Below are 18,603 nucleotides of genomic sequence, written 5' to 3' on the forward strand. Positions count from 1 at the left end.
ATACAGGTCGATGGCTAGGAGTCTCTATCGGGTAGCGATCGCTGGAGTCAAACTTACGGTTGCTGGTCGATGGTTCTTGCGAAGGTTGCGAGCAGGAGAAGAAGGGAGAGAAGGGCCAATCTGAACTTGGCCCCTATCTTTTATAGTTCCCAGGGGCTTCCCGCCTCTCGGGGCGGACCTTGACCCTGGTCCAAAGTGATTGGACTTGTTCCCAATCACTGGGTTCGATATGCTCCAATAATGGGGCGATTCCTTGATCGGGGGGTGGTCGTTCACCTTTCTTTGTCTCGGCCACTGCTGGCGCCGAGAGGTCTGGATCGGCATTCAATTGCTAATATGTTGCAATTGTTCCCGGGGATAGCCGATTAAACTGCAGATGTCTGGGTTGATGTGCTGCTAATGGTCGCAGAGATCGATCTGGGCCGACTTCCCCAGAGCCGAATACGCTGTTCTGTCTGCAGCTGTCTGTTTGTGCCCTGTTGGCTGCTTTTCCCATCAGCCTTTTCGGTTAGCCATTTTAAATCGGGTTTTGGCCAAATTAATCGGGAATCAGCCATTTTAGGTGGCTACAAAACCCACGCAGACACTGGGAGAATGTGCAGACTCTGCAGTGACTCATGCCAGGAATCAAACCTGGGACCCTGCTGATGTGAAGCAACAATGCTAACCACTGTGCTACCGTGCTGCCGTCACCACCTCAAGGTGCTGAAGCTCTGTCCCTCTCTGCCACATTATTGCCCTGCCACCCTAAACTACAACATTGAGCGTTTCTCAATCTGTAATGTCTGGATTGCAGCCACAGGCTCGCGGCACAATGTTAGGATGCCAGTGGAGGCACGGTGGCAGTAGTGAGCATTGCTACCTCACAGCACCAGAGATCTGGGTTTGATTCCAAACTCAGATGACTGTATGGAGTTTGTACATGTTCCCAGTGTCTGCATGGGTTCTCTCCGGGTGCCCTGGTTTCCTCCCACAGTCCAAAGATGTGCAGGTTAGGTGGATTGGCCATGCTAAATTGCCCCATAGTGGAAAGAAAAGGTGAGGTTGGGTTATGGGGGAAGGACGGGGGACTGGGCTTAGGTAGGGTGGTCTATCGATGGGGACTCGATGGGCCGAGTGGCCTCCTTCCGCACTGTAGGGTTCCTATGATACATTGAGTGTGGAAATAGCAGCGTAGAACCTGCTAATTATATTAAAATCTATGCTAATCAGACTCACAACCAAGTCTGAACTTGGATGCGTCATCAGAAGGGGCTGGGAAGATCGTGTTTGGAAATCTCTCTGGCCCGAATCCTGTTTTTGGCTTTTCGCGAGACTTAGCAGCCATTAAGGGATTTGTGCCTGCGACTCGCTTGATTGCTAAAATCGCGGCCACCGTCTCTTGCTCATCTGCAGATAAGATATGCAAATTCTCAGTCTTGAGAGCCCCCTCTGCACAACTATTCTCAGATCCTCACCCTCTGTGTCTGAAAGGGGAACTGCTGACCCTTGGTCTGATTAGTTTTGCTCCTCCCTTGCCCTGCCTCAGGCCAGTTTTCCTCTTCCTCAGTGGAACCATTGCCCTAGCCCCTCCCCATGCTTCAGGCCAGTTTCTACTATTAAGATCCCAGCTGATGTTACCACTGGATGGGAAGGTCCCAGAATGGAGCCTTGGCTCAACAGACTGCAATTCTTACTTTTTTAAAAAACATGGGTGAACAGAGTCACAGGACTGCCAATTAGTTTTTTTACAAAGTAAAACATTTATTAAACATGAAAAGATTGATTATAACACAATACGCTTTCACCCCACCTATATCTTGACAGATCTTTAAGGACTTTGTATCAGTCTTCACGGTGGAAGATACCACTGGCATACCAGAACTTCAAGAATCAGGGGGCAGAGGTTAGTGTAGTGGCCATCACTAAGGAGAAGGTGCTGGGGAAACTGAAAGATCTGAAGGTGGATAAATCACACGGACCGGATGGGCTACATCCCAGGTCTATCTGAAGGAGATAGTTGTGCAGACATTGGTGATCTTTCAAGAATCACTGGAGTCAGGGAAGGTCCGAGAGGACTGGAAAACGGCTAATGTAACACCACTCTTTATGAAGGGAGGGAGGCAGTGATGGAGATTATGGTGATTGGAGGTCAATCATCTCAGCTCCAGCACATCACTGCAGGAGTTCCTCAGAGTAGTGCCCTAGGCACAACCATCTTATGCTATTGTTATGGGCCAGATTAAGAGAACCCCCAAGTGTATAATGGAGTTCACCTGACCCACAACTTTTAATAGATTGTGGTATGGAGAGCACACAGCCCACTCTACAGGTATGGTACAGCAAAACAATGTTTATTCTATGAACTCAAGTTAACCTTTTTAAAACATACAGTGAACATCTTAGCAACCATCAATTCAAATACAACCCCCAAATAATACAATATTAAGTCATCCTTAATAACTTCCCAAACACCATCCAGAAGATAAAAGAAACACCTTTTAACAGAAGCACATTAGGTTTACATTCACTACTGAGAACATTTATAATTCTGAATTCACCAAATGATCAAGAGATAGTCTTTTCATGGCAGAGAGATCAACAGTACACCTGTTCTGTCTGGCTTCAGCTCCAATACTGAAAACGAAACTAAAACACACCCTGCAGCAAACAGCCTAAAACAAAAGTAAAATGCTGACAGACAGCCCAGCTCCACCCACACTCTGACATCACTGATAAGCACCCATTTCTTAAAGGTAAATTTCTTAAACATCCTTTTCTTAAAGGTACTCTCACATGACACCTCCCCCCAAGAAAAAAAAAATATACCATCAACTTCAAGATGGTTTCATTTTTCACCTTTTCACTATCCTTTAAGAAATGCACACAGTAAATATACTTTTTCACCTTTTCACTATCCTTTAAGAAATGCACACAGTAAATATACTTTTTCATTTCAAAAAACAACACATGCAAACAGGTGTAATAATATAGTCCATTTTTTCCCGTTCTTCTTCCAACTGAAATCCTTCTCGATTGACAGTCTCTTTGAACAAGAAGGTCTCTGCACGATCCGTCCATTTCTCTAAGCCTCGGCATGTCTCTTTAAAGTCAGATACTTTAGTTCAATCTGATCACAGAGTCCCTTGTAATTCTCCAACACATGAGCATTGGTTGTCACAGCTTTCAGGCAGTCAAATGCCTGTTGAAAGTCCGCTGTCCACTGAAATTTTCGACCTGTCTTCAGCAGGTCCATCAGTGGAGCAATCACGCTACAAAACATTTGCACAAATGTTCGATCAAATCCACTCGTGCCAAGAAATTGCATTATTTACCTTTGTCTTGAGGGTATTGAAAACTCCTCAATAACTGTTAGTTTCACATCCCGTGTGACCATTTGGCCCTGTCCGATTGTATGGCCAAGGAAAGTGACTTGGGCTTTTCCAAATTCACTTTTGGCTAGGTTTATCACCAAACCCGCCTCCTGAAGTCGATCGAATAACTCCATCAGATGTTTAAAATGTTCTGTCCATGTCTGGCTGAAAATTACCAGATCATCGATGTATACCATACAATTCCGAAACGACTTTGTTAGTTAACCGTTGAAATGTGGCTTGGGCGTTTTTCATGCCAAATGGCATAACTTTGAATTGGTATATATCATCTAGTCACAAAAGATGAACTCTCCTTTGCCCTTTCGGATAAAGGTACCTGCCAGTAACCTTTAAGTAAATCCAGTTTAGAAATAAAGCTGATGGTTCCACTTTCTCAATGCAATCCTCCAAACGTGGGATAGGATAAGAGTCTGTTCTTGTAACTGCATTAACCTTTCTATAGTCCACACACAACTGTTGGGTACCGTCTGGTTTTGAAACCATCACTTTGGGTGAGCTCCATTGGCTGCAACCCACTTCAATTATGCCATTTTTAAGCATACTCTCAATCTCTTTGTTAACCTGTGCCAATTTTAAAGGGTTAAGTTTATATGGATGTTGTTTGATTGGAACAGCATTTCCCACATCTACATCATGTATAGCCATTTTAGTACTTCCCAATTTATCTCTACAAACTTGCCTACGTGATATCAATAACTCTTTCAGGTCAGTTTGTTTTTCCTCTGGAAGGTAACTCAACAATTAATCCCAATTTTTAAGAACATCCTCTTTTTCCAATTTAATTTGAGGTATGTCAAATTCACAGTCATCTGGATTTGGTTCGTCACTTTGAGTTAGAATCATTAAAACCTCCCCCTTTTTCTCTCCTTCCCTTTCAAAGTACCTTTTAAGCATATTCACATGACACACTCGGTGATTCTTCCTTCCATCTGGTGTTTTTACCACATAATTCACCTCACTTAATTTCCTTTAAATCTGATAAGGTACACAAAACCTTGCTTTTAAAGGTTCACCTACCACTGGGAACAACACTAAAACTTTATCTCCACTGGCAAAACGACAAACTTTGGATTTTTTGTCCGCTACCCGTTTCATCACATTTTGTGCAACTTTTAACTGTTGTCTAGCCAATTCAACTGCTCTATTTAATCGTTCCCTAAAATTTGACACGTAATCAAATAATGTAATTTCCGATTTCTCACTCACCAATTTTTCCTTAATTTAAGTAGTCCTCTTACCTCATGACCAAAAATTAGTTCAAAAGGACTAAATTTGGTTGACTCAGTAGGTGCATCCCTAACTGCAAACAGTACGAATGGAATTCCTTTATCCCAATCCTCTGGATAATCTTGACAATAAACCCTGAACATGGTCTTTCATGTCTGATGCCACCTAACGCTCCCTGCGATTCTGGGGATGGTAGGCAGTTGATTTAAATTGTTTTATTCCTAAGCTATCCATAACTTCTTTGAATAACCTGGAGGTAAAATTTGACCCTTGATCCAATTATATTTCTATGGGTAGTCCATATCTAGTAAAGAATTTAAGTAACTCCTCCACAATCTTTTTAGCTGTAATATTACGTACTGGAATGTTCTCTGGAAACCTAGTAGACACATCCATTATAGTCAAAAGATATTGATTCCCAATTTTCATTTTAGGAAGTGGTCCTACGCAATCAATTAGGACCCTTGTAAAAGGTTCCTCAAATGCTGGAATGTATTTTTTTTTAAAAGTATGTTTATTCAAATTTTTCCAACAAATTTTTTTAACAAACAAACCCCCCCATAACAAAAAGAAGAAAAAACACAAACACCACAATCACAAAAAATAAACTACTTATACATTGGGTTTCTCCCGCATATATTAACCCCCCCATATGGCATTCAAAAGTACCCTTGGGGAAACCCCCCTCCCCACCCGCCCAAATACCCCCCCGAAAGAGACACCCCCCCTCCCTGGGTTGCTGCTGCTGCTGACCTCCTCCTAGCGCTCCGCGAGATAGTCTAGGAATGGTTGCCACCGCCTGAGGAACCCGTGCACAGACCCTCTCAAGGCAAACTTTATCCTCTCCAGCTTAATGAACCCTGCCATGTCTCCACAAACCTCCACAACACTTCCCAAAGATACTCCCACTTCACCCGGTCGAAGGCCTTCTCCGTGTCAATAGCTGCCACTACCTCCGCCTCTCCCTCCACCGATGGCATCATAATCACGTTGAGGAGCCTCCGCACATTAGTGTTTAGCTGCCTGCCCTTTACAAATCCCGTCTGGTCCTCATGAATCACCCCAGGGACACAGTCCTCAATTCTCGTAGCCAGCACTTTTGCCAGCAACTTAGCATCCACATTGAGGAGCGAGATCAGTCTATACGACCCACATTGCAGTGGGTCCTTCTCCCGCTTCAGAATCAGCGAGATCAGCGCCCAGGACATTGTCGGGGGCAGGGTCCCCCTCTCCCTTGCCTCATTGAAAGTCCTCACTAACAATGGGCCTAGCAGGTCCACATATTTCCTATAAAACTCGACCGGGAACCCATCTGGCCCCGGGGCCTTCCCCGCCTGCATGTTCCCCAATCCTTTAACCAGCTCCTCCAACCCAATTGGCGCCCCTAAACCAGCCACCTCCTGCTCCTCCACCCTCGGGAACCTCAGTTGATCCAAAAATTGTCGCATCCCCTCTTCCCCCGCTGGGGGCTCAGATCTGTACAGCTCCTCATAGAAGTCCTTAAATACCTCATTTACTCTCACTGCACTCCGCACCGTATTCCCCCTATCCTCAACTCCACCTATCTCCCTCGCTGCCACCCTCTTACAGAGCTGGTGTGCCAGCATCCGGCTCGCCTTCTCCCCATACTCGTACATCGCCCCCTGTGCTTTCCTCCACTGTGCCTCTGCTTTCCCTGTGGTCAACAGGTCAAACTCCGTCTGGAGGCTTCGCTGCTCCCCAAGCAGTCCCTCCTCGGGGGCCTCTGCATATCTCCTGTCCACCCTTAAGATCTCCCCCACCAACCTCTCCCTCTCCCTGCCCTCTCTCTTGGAGGCGGGAGAGGCCGGGGTCAGCAGGAGTCAGCTCTGGGTCTCCACTAGCTTCTCAATCGCCGCCTTCATTGGCGCCAGCATTTCTGTCTTCAGCTCATCAAAGCAGCGTTTAAGAAACTTCTGCTGCTCCTGCGACCACTGCGCCCATGCTGCTTGGTCTCCACCCGCCGCCATCTTGCTTTTTCTCCCTCTCACTTTTTGCTGCTCCAAGATCCCTTTTTTCACCGCTCCACTCCTGGTCCAATCCATATACTGTCGGGGGGGGGACCTTGCTGTCACCTTCCACACTGGAAGCCGTTGAACAAGTGCCATTGGGGCCCCTCTAGAGAGCCCTAAAGTCCGTTCCCGGCGGGAACTGCCGAACGTGCGACCTATTCAGGCATGGCCGCAACCAGATGTCCCTGGAATGGGTATTAAGGGCGCTGGTTTTATCACTGCTTGAGGTTTCCCTATCACTCAGATTCCTTTTCCGTGTATGTTTTCTGATACATCCGTTTTATTTCTAGATCTTTTTGTTGTAACTCCACCAGTTTTCTTGAACTAAAAATATCCGCCTCATCCTCCACCTGTTCTTGTTCTTTTTCAACCATCTGATCAAAAATCGTTTCTGATCATTGCATTTCACCTTTATCTTCACTCTCTGACTTCTCCTCTTGTCTTAACCTGTGACTTTGCGACCTTGTGACTACCCAATCCGGAAAAATCCCAGGATATTCTTCCTTCAACACTTCAGTTGTCTGATTTTCCACTGGCTTATCAACCACTGTAGGCATCACTCCCACCAGCGATTTAGCTATATCATTACCCAAGATAAACTGTATTCCTGGACAAGATAGTTTCTCTATTACTCCTACTTCCACTTCACCACTCTTCATTGGACTTTCCAACCTTATCTTATATAATGGAACACTACTCCTCTCACCCTGAATTCCACATATTACCACTCCTCCTCCTGATACACATGAGTAAACTTTACCCACACAAGTAAATTCTTTAACGAGATCTGACACCTTCTTATCAATCACCTCTTGATCAGGATGTACAATCTTTTGCACCTTCTTTGCTTCACTTGTGCATTCCTTTACCACTTTCACAACCCCCACTGTCTTATCCTGTTTTACCACATCAGCCTTCCCAGTGCTTTTCTTCAACCACCAACACTGTGACTTTACATGGCCTAGTTTATTACAGTGAAAACATTTGAAACTTTTCATGTCTCTTCCACCCTCCTGGATTTATTTTTTAATCTGAGGTACACTCTCCTTATTATCTCCCATCAGATCACCTTTGCCTCTACCACTTGAGTATTTCTCATATCCCCAGTTTCTATCCCTCACAGGCTGAAACTGATGTCGGAAACCAAGCTTTGATTTATTAACTAATTCATAATCATCTGCCATTTCTGCTGCTAACCTCACAGTTTTAACCCTCTGCTCTTTCAGGTGAGTTCTCACTACATCAGGAATTGAATATTTAATCTCCTCCAAAAGCATAATTTCTCTGAGAGGTTCATATATTTGGTCAATTTTCAAAGCCCTTATCCACCTATCAAAATTACTCTGTTTGAGCCTTTCAAACTCCATGTATGTTTGACCAAATTCTTTCCTTATATTTCTAAATCTTTGTCTGTAGGCTTCAGGCACCAGTTCATATGCACCTAAGATGGATTTTTTTATCTCCTCATACGTCCCAGATACCTCCTCCACTGGTGATGCAAACACTTCACTAGTCCTACCTATCAGCTTTGTTTGAATCAGTAATACCCACAAGTCCTGTGGCCATTTCATTTGATTAACCACCTTCTCAAATGAAATGAAAAAGGCATCTACCTCCTTCTCGTCAAACCGTGGCAATGCTTGGACATATTTAAATAGATCCCCACCAAGCCTTCGACTTTGACGCTCTTTCTCACTATTCTCATCAGCATCATCCAACTGTACGTTTCCCTTTACGTCTGCCAATTTTAACTGACTGTCATGTTTCATGGCCATTTTCTGAAGTTCAAACTCTCTCTCTTTTCTTTTTCCCTGATCTGTATCTCCCTTTCTCTTTCTTTTTTTTCTGCTCGGGCTATTCTTTCTTTTCTCCTTTCTTCTCTCTCCCTTCCTTTTCCCCTCTCTCTCTTTCTTTTCCCCCTCTTTTGTATTCCCCTCTTTCGTATTCAAGCTTCTTAATTCTTTCTCATGTTCCATTTGTTTAATTTGTAACTGAATTTTTGCCATTTCCAATGAGTCAAACTGTATCTCAGGCAACATTAAATGCTTAGCCACCGCCATAATTACATCAACTTTTCGCAGTTTGTCAGGTAATGTTAACTGCAATGTTTTTGCCAAATCTAACAGTCTGCTTTTAGTCTCTGTCCGTAAGGTACTGCGTGTGACTGTCTCCACCCCCAAAAACCTCAGAGCCTCTGAAAGAGCCATTGTCCACAACACACTCCCCACTTAAACTAGAATACCACACCTAATAAGCAACCACAATATGCTCACCCCTAACTGTCTTTAAGGTCACTAAGCCAATCCAATAGGTAGACTTTTATCCCGGACGAGCCCCCAATTTGTTATGGGCCAGGGTTTAGAGAACCCCAAAGTGTATCATGGAGTTCACCTGACCCACAAGTTTTAATAGATTGTGGTATGGGGAACACACGGCACACTCTACAGGTGTGGTATAGCAGAAATGGAAAAGTATTTTTTAAAGCAAAACATTGTTTATTCTGTGAACTCAAGTTAACCTGTTTAAAACATACAGTGAACATCTTAGCAACCATCAATTCAATACAAATAATTTCCCAAACACCACCCAGAAGAGAAAAGAATCACCGTTTAACAGAAGCACATTAGGTTTACATTCACTACTAAGAACATTTATAGTTCTGAATTCACCAAATGATCAAGAGGTAGTCTTTTGATGGCAGAGAGAACAGCAGTACACCTGCTTCGTTTGGCTTCAGCTCCAACACTGAAAACTAAACTAAAACACACCCTGCATCAAACAGCCTAAAACAAAAGTAAAAATCTGACAGACAGCCCAGCTCCACCTACACTCCAACATCACTGATAAATACCCATTTCTTAAAGGTACATTTCTTAAAGATACTCTCACATGACACTATAGTGTTCTCAGGAAGTACACAGTCCCTGTAAACCCACAGGCCAACTGTGATCAGACACACCCCACTCTGAAACCAAATAGTAGATTTCCCATCAAATACCCCCCACTGTGAGCCAAGTGGCCTCACGATTTCCAAATTCCCTCTTGACAAAACACGCCAGAGTCTTCTCCTACACAATGCTTTCTCTCAGATTTACCATGGATCCACTATCAGAATTTCAGTGTCTCCTTTCAGTATTCCTCTGTCTTTAATTGCAATGTGCATTCAAGCTGCCACATAATCTCTCAGGTACCCAGCCATGCTAACAGAACACCACTGCTTCACAAGCTGCTTTAAGGTCATCAACCTTAGGATCAATTGAGATGTCTGGCTGCTCACTAGCCAACTTCGCCAGGTCTGCACCTTCTGCCTGTCTTTAACTACAAGCCTTTCTCTGCCCCTTTCTTTAACTTTAGGGAACAGTACCATGTTTGATTTCTAGTTCCTCTTGTGACTTTGACTTCAGTCTTCCCGGGACTTCTCTTTCATTCCCACGTTTCTAGAACTATCTATTCTTTAGCTTCTGAGACTAGCTTTCTGCATCTTACTTCAATGTTCTGCTTTTCTGTTTCTAGCAGGTTTTGTAAGAGCTTTCTCTCCCTTCCTCTCCAGCTACCTGGCTCCAACTGCTACTGTATCTGCTTAAACTAACTCAAAAAGGTCTTTCTAACTTGAAGTGGCCCCTAGCTGCTAAGAACATAAGAACTGGGAGCAGGAGTAGGCCATCTGGCCCCTCTAGCCTGCTCCGCCATTAAATAAGGTCATTGCTGATCTTTTTGCGGACTCAGCTCCACTTACCCGCCTGCTCAACATAACCCTTAATTAATTTACTGTTCAAAAATCTATCTACCTTTGCCTTAAAAACATTCAACGAGGTAGCCTCAACTGCTTCACTGGGCAGGGAATTCCACAGATTCACAACCCTTCGAGAGAACAAGTTCCTCTTCAACTGAGTCCTAAATCTGCTTCCCCTTATTTTGAGACTATCCCCCTAGTTCTAGTTTCACCCGCCAGTGGAAACAACCTCCCTGCTTCTATCTTATCTATTCCCTTCATAATTTTAATTTAATGATTTTATCATCACAAGTAGGCTTACATTAACACTGCAAAGAGTTTACTGTGAAATGCCCCCAGTTGCCACATTCCAGTGCCTGTTCAGGTACACAGAGGGAGAATTCAGAATGTTCAATTCACTTTTTATGTTTCTATAAAGCCCCCCTCATTCTTCTAAATTCTAATAACTATAGTCCGAGTGTACTCAGTCTCTCCTCATAAGCCAATCCTCTCAACTTCAGAATCAACCCAGTGAATCTCCTCTGCACCCCCTCCAGTGCCAGTACATCCTTTCTCAAGTAAGGAGACCAAGAGTGCACACAGTACTCCAGGTGTGGCTTCACCAGCACCCTGTACAGCTGCAACATAACCTTCCTGCTTTTAAACTCCATCCCTCTCGCAATGAGGGACACAATTCCAGTTGCCTTCTTTTTTAAAAAAAAATAAACATTTTATTGAGGTATTTTTGGTATTGTAACAACAACAAAATAAACAATGTACGTGAAACTATAAACATAGTGCAAAAGCCGTCTCCCTCCCTTACAGGTCCCACCTTTATTAACCCCCTACTCAAAGCTAAACTACCCCCCCCCTCCCCCGGCCTTCTGCTGACGATTAATTTTCCGCGAAGAAGTTGACGAACGGTTGCCACCTCTGGGCGAACCCTAACAGTGACCCTCTCAAGGCGAACTTGATTTTATCCAAACAGAGAAAGCTAGCCATGTCCGAAAGCCAGGTCTCCAACTTCGGGGGCTTTGAGTCCCTTCAAGCTAATAGTATCCGTCTCCGGGCTACCAGGGAAGCAAAGGCCAGAACGTCTGCCTCTTTCTCCTCCTGGTTTCCTGGGTCTCCCGACAGCCCGAAAATCGCCACCTCTGGACTCAGTGCCACCCTTGTTTTTAACACCGTGGACATGACATCTGCAAACCCCTGCCAAAATCCCCTAAGGTTCGGTCATGTCCAGAACATGTGGATATGGCTCGCTGGTCCTCTCGCACATTTTGCACACCTGTCTTCCACCCTAAAGAATCTGCTCATCCGGGCCACTGTCATGTGAGCCCGATGAACGACCTTGAATTGTATCAGGCTGAGCCTGGCACATGTTGCGGACGTGTTGACCCTACTCAACGTGTCCGCCCACAGACCATCCTCTATCTCTCCTCCCATCCATTTGCCTTCTTAATTACCTGCTTTACCTGCAAACCAACTTTTTGCGATTCATGCACAAGGACACCCAGGTCCCTCTGCACAGAAGCATGCTGCAATTTTTTACCATTTAAATAATAGTCCATTTTGCTGTTATTCCTACCAAAATGGATGACCTCACATTTACCAAGCGACAGCCTAGTGTTTCTTTAAACTCGGTTTTCATGCCGTAAACTCTCTATCACAATGCAGGCAAAGTTTGAATTGAAACCAAAACCCCCATACATGCAAACACCTTTGTTTAAACATGAATCTAACCAGAGTTGTACCTTTCTTACACAGAAACACACAATTAAACTCATCTAAATCTATACCTTATTTCTAATATCCAAAAAAACAAAGAGAGATTACTTAAAACACTAGTTTCCTGACAATCCCTTGCCCTACAACACATTAAACACAACTCCTGCCTACTGCTGGTCTGGTAGGTAGAGACTTGCCAGTCTCTCAATAGTCATATGGTGCCGTCTGCAAGGAATTTGAAACTGCCAACCATCTCCACCTCGGCCCCGTTGATGCTGACAGGGGTGTGTACAGTGATGCACGATCAATAACTCCAGAAGCGAGATTGTAGGACAATTGAAGGCTTTATTGAACTAGATGTTTACCCCGGCAGCGCAGGTACAGAATGCAGCAGCTAGAGAAACACAGACTCTTATACCACTGGGCAGAACCAGCAGGCAGGCTTCACCAATGATCTTACAGTAACAGGTACCTCCAACATCAATGATCTTGCAGCATCAGGTACCTCCAACCTAGGTACCGTAATACCCCTAATACCGACTACCACATTCACCCCCTGTTAAAAAAAGTCCTCCGTGATCGTCGCAGTCTTGGAGGTGATGCAGGCGCCGGCTCGGGCATCCGTGACTCTGGGAGCGTGGCGTCTTCAACGTCATCACCCCTGGGTGGGACCAGTGGAAGGACTGATCCCCCTGGGAAGGGGGCAGCCGTGGGGTGCGTCGGTGGGAGGGGTTGGTGAGGGGGGGTGGGGATCCAGCAGGCGCCAGGTCCCGGAGGCAGACCATATCCTGCAGGCCGTCAGGGTATGCCACATAGGCGTACTGAGGGTTAGAATGAAGGAGGTGTACCCTCTCGACCAAATGGTCCGACTTGTGCGCCCGCACGTGTTTGCGGAGCAGAATGGGTCCAGGAGCTGCCAGCCAGGTTGGGAGCGAGGTCCCGGAGGAGGACTTCCTAGGGAAGACAAGGAGATGTTCATGAGGTGGAGTTCATCGGGGAGGACCTCCTGCCAGCGGGAGACTGGGAGATTCCTGGACCGTAGGGCCAGTAGGACGGTCTTCCAAACCATTCCGTTCTCCCTCTCCACCTGCCCGTTTCCCCGGGGGTTGTAACTGGTCGTCCTGCTTGAGGCAATGCCCTTGCTGAGCAGGAATTGACGCTATTCGTCGCTCATGAAGGAGGACACCCTATCACTGTGGACGTAGGCGGGGAAACCGAACAGGGTAAAGATGCTGTGGAGGGCTTTAATGACGGTGGCAGCGGTCATGTCGGGACAGGGGATGGCGAACGGGAACCGGGAGTACGCGTCAAATCACATTCAGGAAGTACGTGTTGCGGTCGGTGGAGGAGAGGGGCCCTTTGAAGTCCATGCTGAGGCGTTCAAAGGGGCGGGAAGCCTTCACCAGGTGCGCTTTCTCTGGCCGGTAGAAGTGGCAGTACCTGGTGACGGTCCTGACCTCCTCAATGAGTAGGGCATGTTGCGGGTTTTGATAAAATGGAAGAAACGAGTGACCCCCGGGTGGCCGACGTCATCGTGAAGGGTCGGAGTCGGTCCACTTGTGCCGCGGGATAGGGCATCAGGAGACTCGTTCAGCTTCCCGGGACGATACAAGCTCTCGTAGTTGTAGGTGGAGAGCTCGATCCTCCACCGTAAGATCTTATTGTTCTTTATCTTGCCCCGCTGTGCATTATCAAACATGAAAGCTGGTCAGTGAGGAGCGTGAATCTCCTGCCGGCCAGGCAATGCCTCCAATGCCGCACAGCTTCTACTATCGCTTGGGCCTCCTTCTCAACGGAGGAATGGCAGATTTTGGAGGTATGGAGGGTACGTGAGAAGAAGGCCACGGGCCTGCCCGCTTGTTTGAGGGTGGCCACCAGAGCTACGTCGGATGCATCGCTCTCGACTTGGAAGGGAAGGGACTCATCGATTGCGTGCATCGTAGCCTTTGCGATGTCTGCCTTTATGCGACTGAAGGCCTGGCGGGCCTCTGCCGACAGGGGGAAAACTGTGGATTGGATTAGCGGACGGGCCTTGTCCGCATAATTGGGGACCCACTGGGTGTAATATGAAAAAAAACCCAGGCAATGTTTCAGGGCCTTGGAGCAGTGTGGGAGGGGAAACTCCATGAGGGGGCGCATGCATTCGGAGTCGGGGCCTATGACACCATCGTGCACTACGTAGCCGAGGATGGCTAGACGATCAGTGCTGAATACGCATTTCTCCTTGTTATAGGTTAGGTTAAGGAGAATGGCGCTATGGAGAAATTTGCGGAGGTTGATGCCGTGGTCCTGCTGGTCGTGGCCGCAGATGCTGACGTTGTCGAGGTCGGAAACGTGGCCCGCAACCCGTACTGGTCAACCATTCGGTCCATCTCCCGTTGGAAGACCGAGACCCCATTTGTGACACCGAAGGGAACCCTTAGGAAGTGGTAGAGCCGCCCATTTGCTTCGAATGCAGTGTACTTGTGGTCGTCCGGGTGAATGGGGAGCTGGTGGTAGGCGGATTTGAGTCCACCGTGAAAAAGACCTTGTATTGTACAATCTGATTGACCAAATCAGATATGCGGGGGAGAGGGTATGCGTCGAGCTGCGTATACCTGTTGATGGTCTGACTATAATCGATGACCATCCTGTGCTTCTCCCCGGTCTTTACAACCACAACTTGAGCTCTCCAGGGGCTGTTGCTAGCCTCGATAATACCTTCCTTCAGTAACTGCTGGACTTCCGACCTGATGAAGGTCCGATCCTGGGCACTGTACCGTCTGCTCCTGGTGGCGACGGGTTTGCAATCGGGGGTGAGGTTTGCAAACAGGGAAGGCGGGTCGACCTTGAGGGTTGCGAGACTGCAGACAGTGAGAGGGGGGATAGGGCCGCCGAATTTAAAGGTTAAGCTCTGGAGGTTACATTGGAAGTCCAATCCCAGGAGTGTGGCAGCGCAGAGGTGAGGTAGGACGTAGAATCGGAAATTGTTAAACTCTCTTCCCTGGACTGTGAGGTTAGCTATGCAGTATCCCTTGATCTCTACAAAGGGAGACCCGGAGGACAGGGAGATTTTCTGGTTAACTGGTTGTATAGGGAGGGAGCAGCGCCTTACCATATTGGGGTGTTTCAAGCTCCCTATGGTCCCGGAGTCGATCAGGCAGGATATCTTGTGTCCGTTGACGAGTACCGTCGTCGTAGTGGTCGAAAGAGTTCGGCGCCCGAGACTAGTCCAGAGTCACCGAGGCGAGTCGTGGCAGAAGCTGATGGATTTCCTCGGGCGGTGTGCGGTCATCCGAATCGGGGCCTTGAGACTCCAGTCAAGATGGCGGCGCCCACGGGTCGCCAATGGCCGGGGGTGGGCAAGATGGCAGCACCCACGAATCGCACGTGATCTCTGGGGAACAAGATGGTGGTGCTCGGGGACCGCACGTGGCTCGCAGGACCGAAGGTGGTGGCGCCCACGGGCCGCACGTGGCCTGCGATGAGGGTAATGGCGGTGGCCCCGGTTTGCCCCCGGAGACAGCGGCAACCGCCCAGGCCTGGCATACCACCACGAAATGCCCCTTTTTTCCACAGCCCTTGCAAGTTGTGGAGCGGGCCGGGCAGCGTTGCCGCGGGTGCTTGGCTTGCCCGCAAAAATAACATCGGGGCCCTCCGGGGTTGCCTGGCAACCGCACGGCACAAGCTTCTGGGGGGTTGGGGGATGCATCAGAATCGGCTGCGGTCCACGTGTCCACGGGGCTGCCGCGCGGTTGGGGACGTACGCTCGGGCGTTGCGGGAGGCTACGTCTAAGGAGCTTGCGAGGGCCCGTGCTTCCTTGAGGCCTAGCGTCTCCTTTTCCAGCAGCCGCTGGCGGATCTGGGAGGACAGCATACCTGCAACAAAGGCGTCCCGGATTAACAGTTCGGTGTGTTCGTTGGCTGAAACTTGTGGACAGTCACAGTTCCTACCTAGTACCAGCAGTGCGCGGTAGAATTCGTCTAGCGATTCCCCCGGAATTTGTTGTCTGGTAGCTAGAAGATGTCGAGCATAAACCTGATTTACTGGGCGAATGTAGTGTCCTTTCAACAGGGTCATCACAGCCTCGAAACCCGTCCGCGTCCTTGATGAGCGTGTAGATTTCTGGGCTCACCCTTGAGTGGAGAACTTGCAGTTTCTGGTCTTCCATGGGTGTAGTCGTGGCCGTCCTGATGTATCCGTTGAAACACGCCAGCCAGTGTTTAAAGGTCGCCGCTGAGTTTGCCGCGTGGGGGCTAAGTTGCAGACACTCCGGCTTGATGCGGAGCTCCATTCTTCAAATCTAGTTCAATAAATAGATGCACGATCAATAACTCCCGAAGCGAGATTGTAGGACAATTGAAGGCTTTATTGAACTAGATGTTTCCCCCAGCAGCGTGGGTACAGAATGCAGCAGCTAGAGAAACCCAGACTCTTATACTCCGCCTTACTGGGCGGAACCAGCAGGCAGGTGTCACCAATGATCTTACAGTATCAGGTACCCCCAACACCAATGATCTTACAGCATCAGGTACTTCCAACCTAAGTACCGTAATACCCCTAAGACCGACTACCAAATACAGTACTTTGCTTTCTGAAGTCAATGACCAGCTCTTTAGTTATACTAGTATTGAGGGATAAATTGTTGTCGCTGCACCACTCTACTAGGTTCTCAATCTCCCTCCTGTACTCTGACTCGTCGTTATTCGAGATCCGGCCCACTATGGTTGTATCGTCAGCAAACTTGTAGATGGAGTTGAATAATAAATTTAAATTTACAAAGCCTATGATCAACCTTTTTTAGCACACATTGTGCCAGTTTTTGGAATTACTGCCAACTCAAAGAAAACCATCACATAATTACAAAGATTCCTTGGGATGGTCAACCACATAGGTAAGTCCATACTAAAATAAATCCTACAAAACTTGGTGGAAATGAAAGAGCCATTATGACAGCTATTGAGACAAGGTCAACAGCTGCAGTTGAAAGTGGACCAGCAAAATACTTTTGACAAGATTTAAAAAATCTAATTTCAACATAAATTCTAACACTACAATCCAGAATTGCCAACAATTGTAGCTGCAGACAAATCATCTGAAGGCTTAGGTCACTATTGTTTCAAGTTCAAAACGGTGGACAAAGATGGCCAGCTTCCTACATCTCAAGATCTCTCACGGATACTGAAAAAATATATACAACCATTAAGAAAGAAGAACGAGCAGCCACATAGACCTGAGAAAAGTGCTCTGAGCATGTCATGGGATTAAGGTTTAATATTGAAACCTACCAGTTTGTTACTCTGCTTAACCTAAAGGACAGTACGAAGTCTTACAACACCAGGTTAAAGTCCAACAGGTTTGTTTCGATGTCACTAGCTTTCGGAGCGCTGCTCCTTCCTCAGGTGAATGAAGAGGTATGTCCCAGAAACATATATATAGACAGATTCAAAGATACCAGACAATGCTTGGAATGGGAGCATTAGCAGGTGATTAAATCTTTACAGATCCAGAGATGGGGTAACCGCAGGTTAAAGCTTTGTGAATTGTGTCAAGCCAGGACAGTTGGTAGGATTTCGTAGGCCAGATGGTGGGGGATGAATGTAATGCGACATGAATCCCAGGGATTCCTACCGACTGACCTGATCACAAATGGAGTGACCCAAACTATCCCATCCACTCCACCCCCTCTACTTCCACTCCACTGGTGCTCGTCGTTCTCACTGCTCGCGCCCGCATCCCGGTTTGAAATTCAAACCGCGCCCGCCAAACTCACAGCCAAGCTCAGTGCTGTTAGCTTTGTTTTGCCGTTGAATGACGCTTCAATGTGATTGGGCTGGGCTCGATGTGACGTCACCGCCTCGCTATGCCGCGAGGAGTTGTAGTTTCTATCCGCTTGGCTGCTGCTGATGGATTATGGGAGTGTTGCGCTTAAAGCAGAAGTTTAAAATCTCTCTGAATGCTTTCGTTCCCCACTGGCAGATTGATGCCGAGCTCCGTGGGGTTTCGGTCGGTTTTCAGTTCCGATTTGATTTTAAAAAGCCGGCAGTTTTTTTTAAAAACCTTCCCCAATCTGGTGGCTATTTTAGTTTGCCTAATGGTTGCGCCAGCCACGGCCCGTTGTCTTTTGTTCCATGACATATTTGTCATTTCAAGGTCCTGTCATCTCTCCCCTCCCAACGGTACGAGACCCATCACACTTCTACCTTCCTGCAGCTCTGAAGTAGGAGCCATACCAAATGGAGTAGAAGCTTCATCCCGCTCAAAAACGGACCTGAGCACTTTTTTCTTTTCAGATTTCCAGCCACGCAATTTTTCCTTTGCTATGAAGGAGTGCCTCAATGTGAGAAAGGTGGAGGAGCAGAGAATTTTCGGGAATGGGTTTGGGCATAGATGGGCTGACGGCGCAACGATCCAAGGGCGGGGTAAAGGAAGGGCGGGCTTGCACAAGGAACCCAGTGTTAGAGGAACACAGGATTTTCGGAATGTTCGGGCGGGGCGGGGGAGATTTTAAACGTGTGGGTAATAAAACTGCTGTTAAATATTTTGATAGTT

General features: G+C 47.1%; 1 long non-coding RNA gene across 1 annotated transcript; it reads right to left on the bottom strand.

Annotated features, from left to right (window-relative positions):
• Positions 1–2,312: 2,312 nt before the first annotated feature.
• Positions 2,313–18,579, bottom strand: LOC140429448 (uncharacterized). Its single transcript, XR_011949091.1, has 2 exons — positions 17,340–18,579; positions 2,313–3,935 (listed from the first exon to the last, which is right to left on the bottom strand). It is a non-coding gene; the product is annotated as an uncharacterized lncRNA (long non-coding RNA).
• Between the last annotated feature and the right edge of the window lie 24 nt (positions 18,580–18,603).

The sequence above is a fragment of the Scyliorhinus torazame genome, chromosome 9, assembly GCF_047496885.1.
Source record: "Scyliorhinus torazame isolate Kashiwa2021f chromosome 9, sScyTor2.1, whole genome shotgun sequence".
In the NCBI taxonomy this organism is placed as follows: Eukaryota; Metazoa; Chordata; class Chondrichthyes; order Carcharhiniformes; family Scyliorhinidae; genus Scyliorhinus; species Scyliorhinus torazame.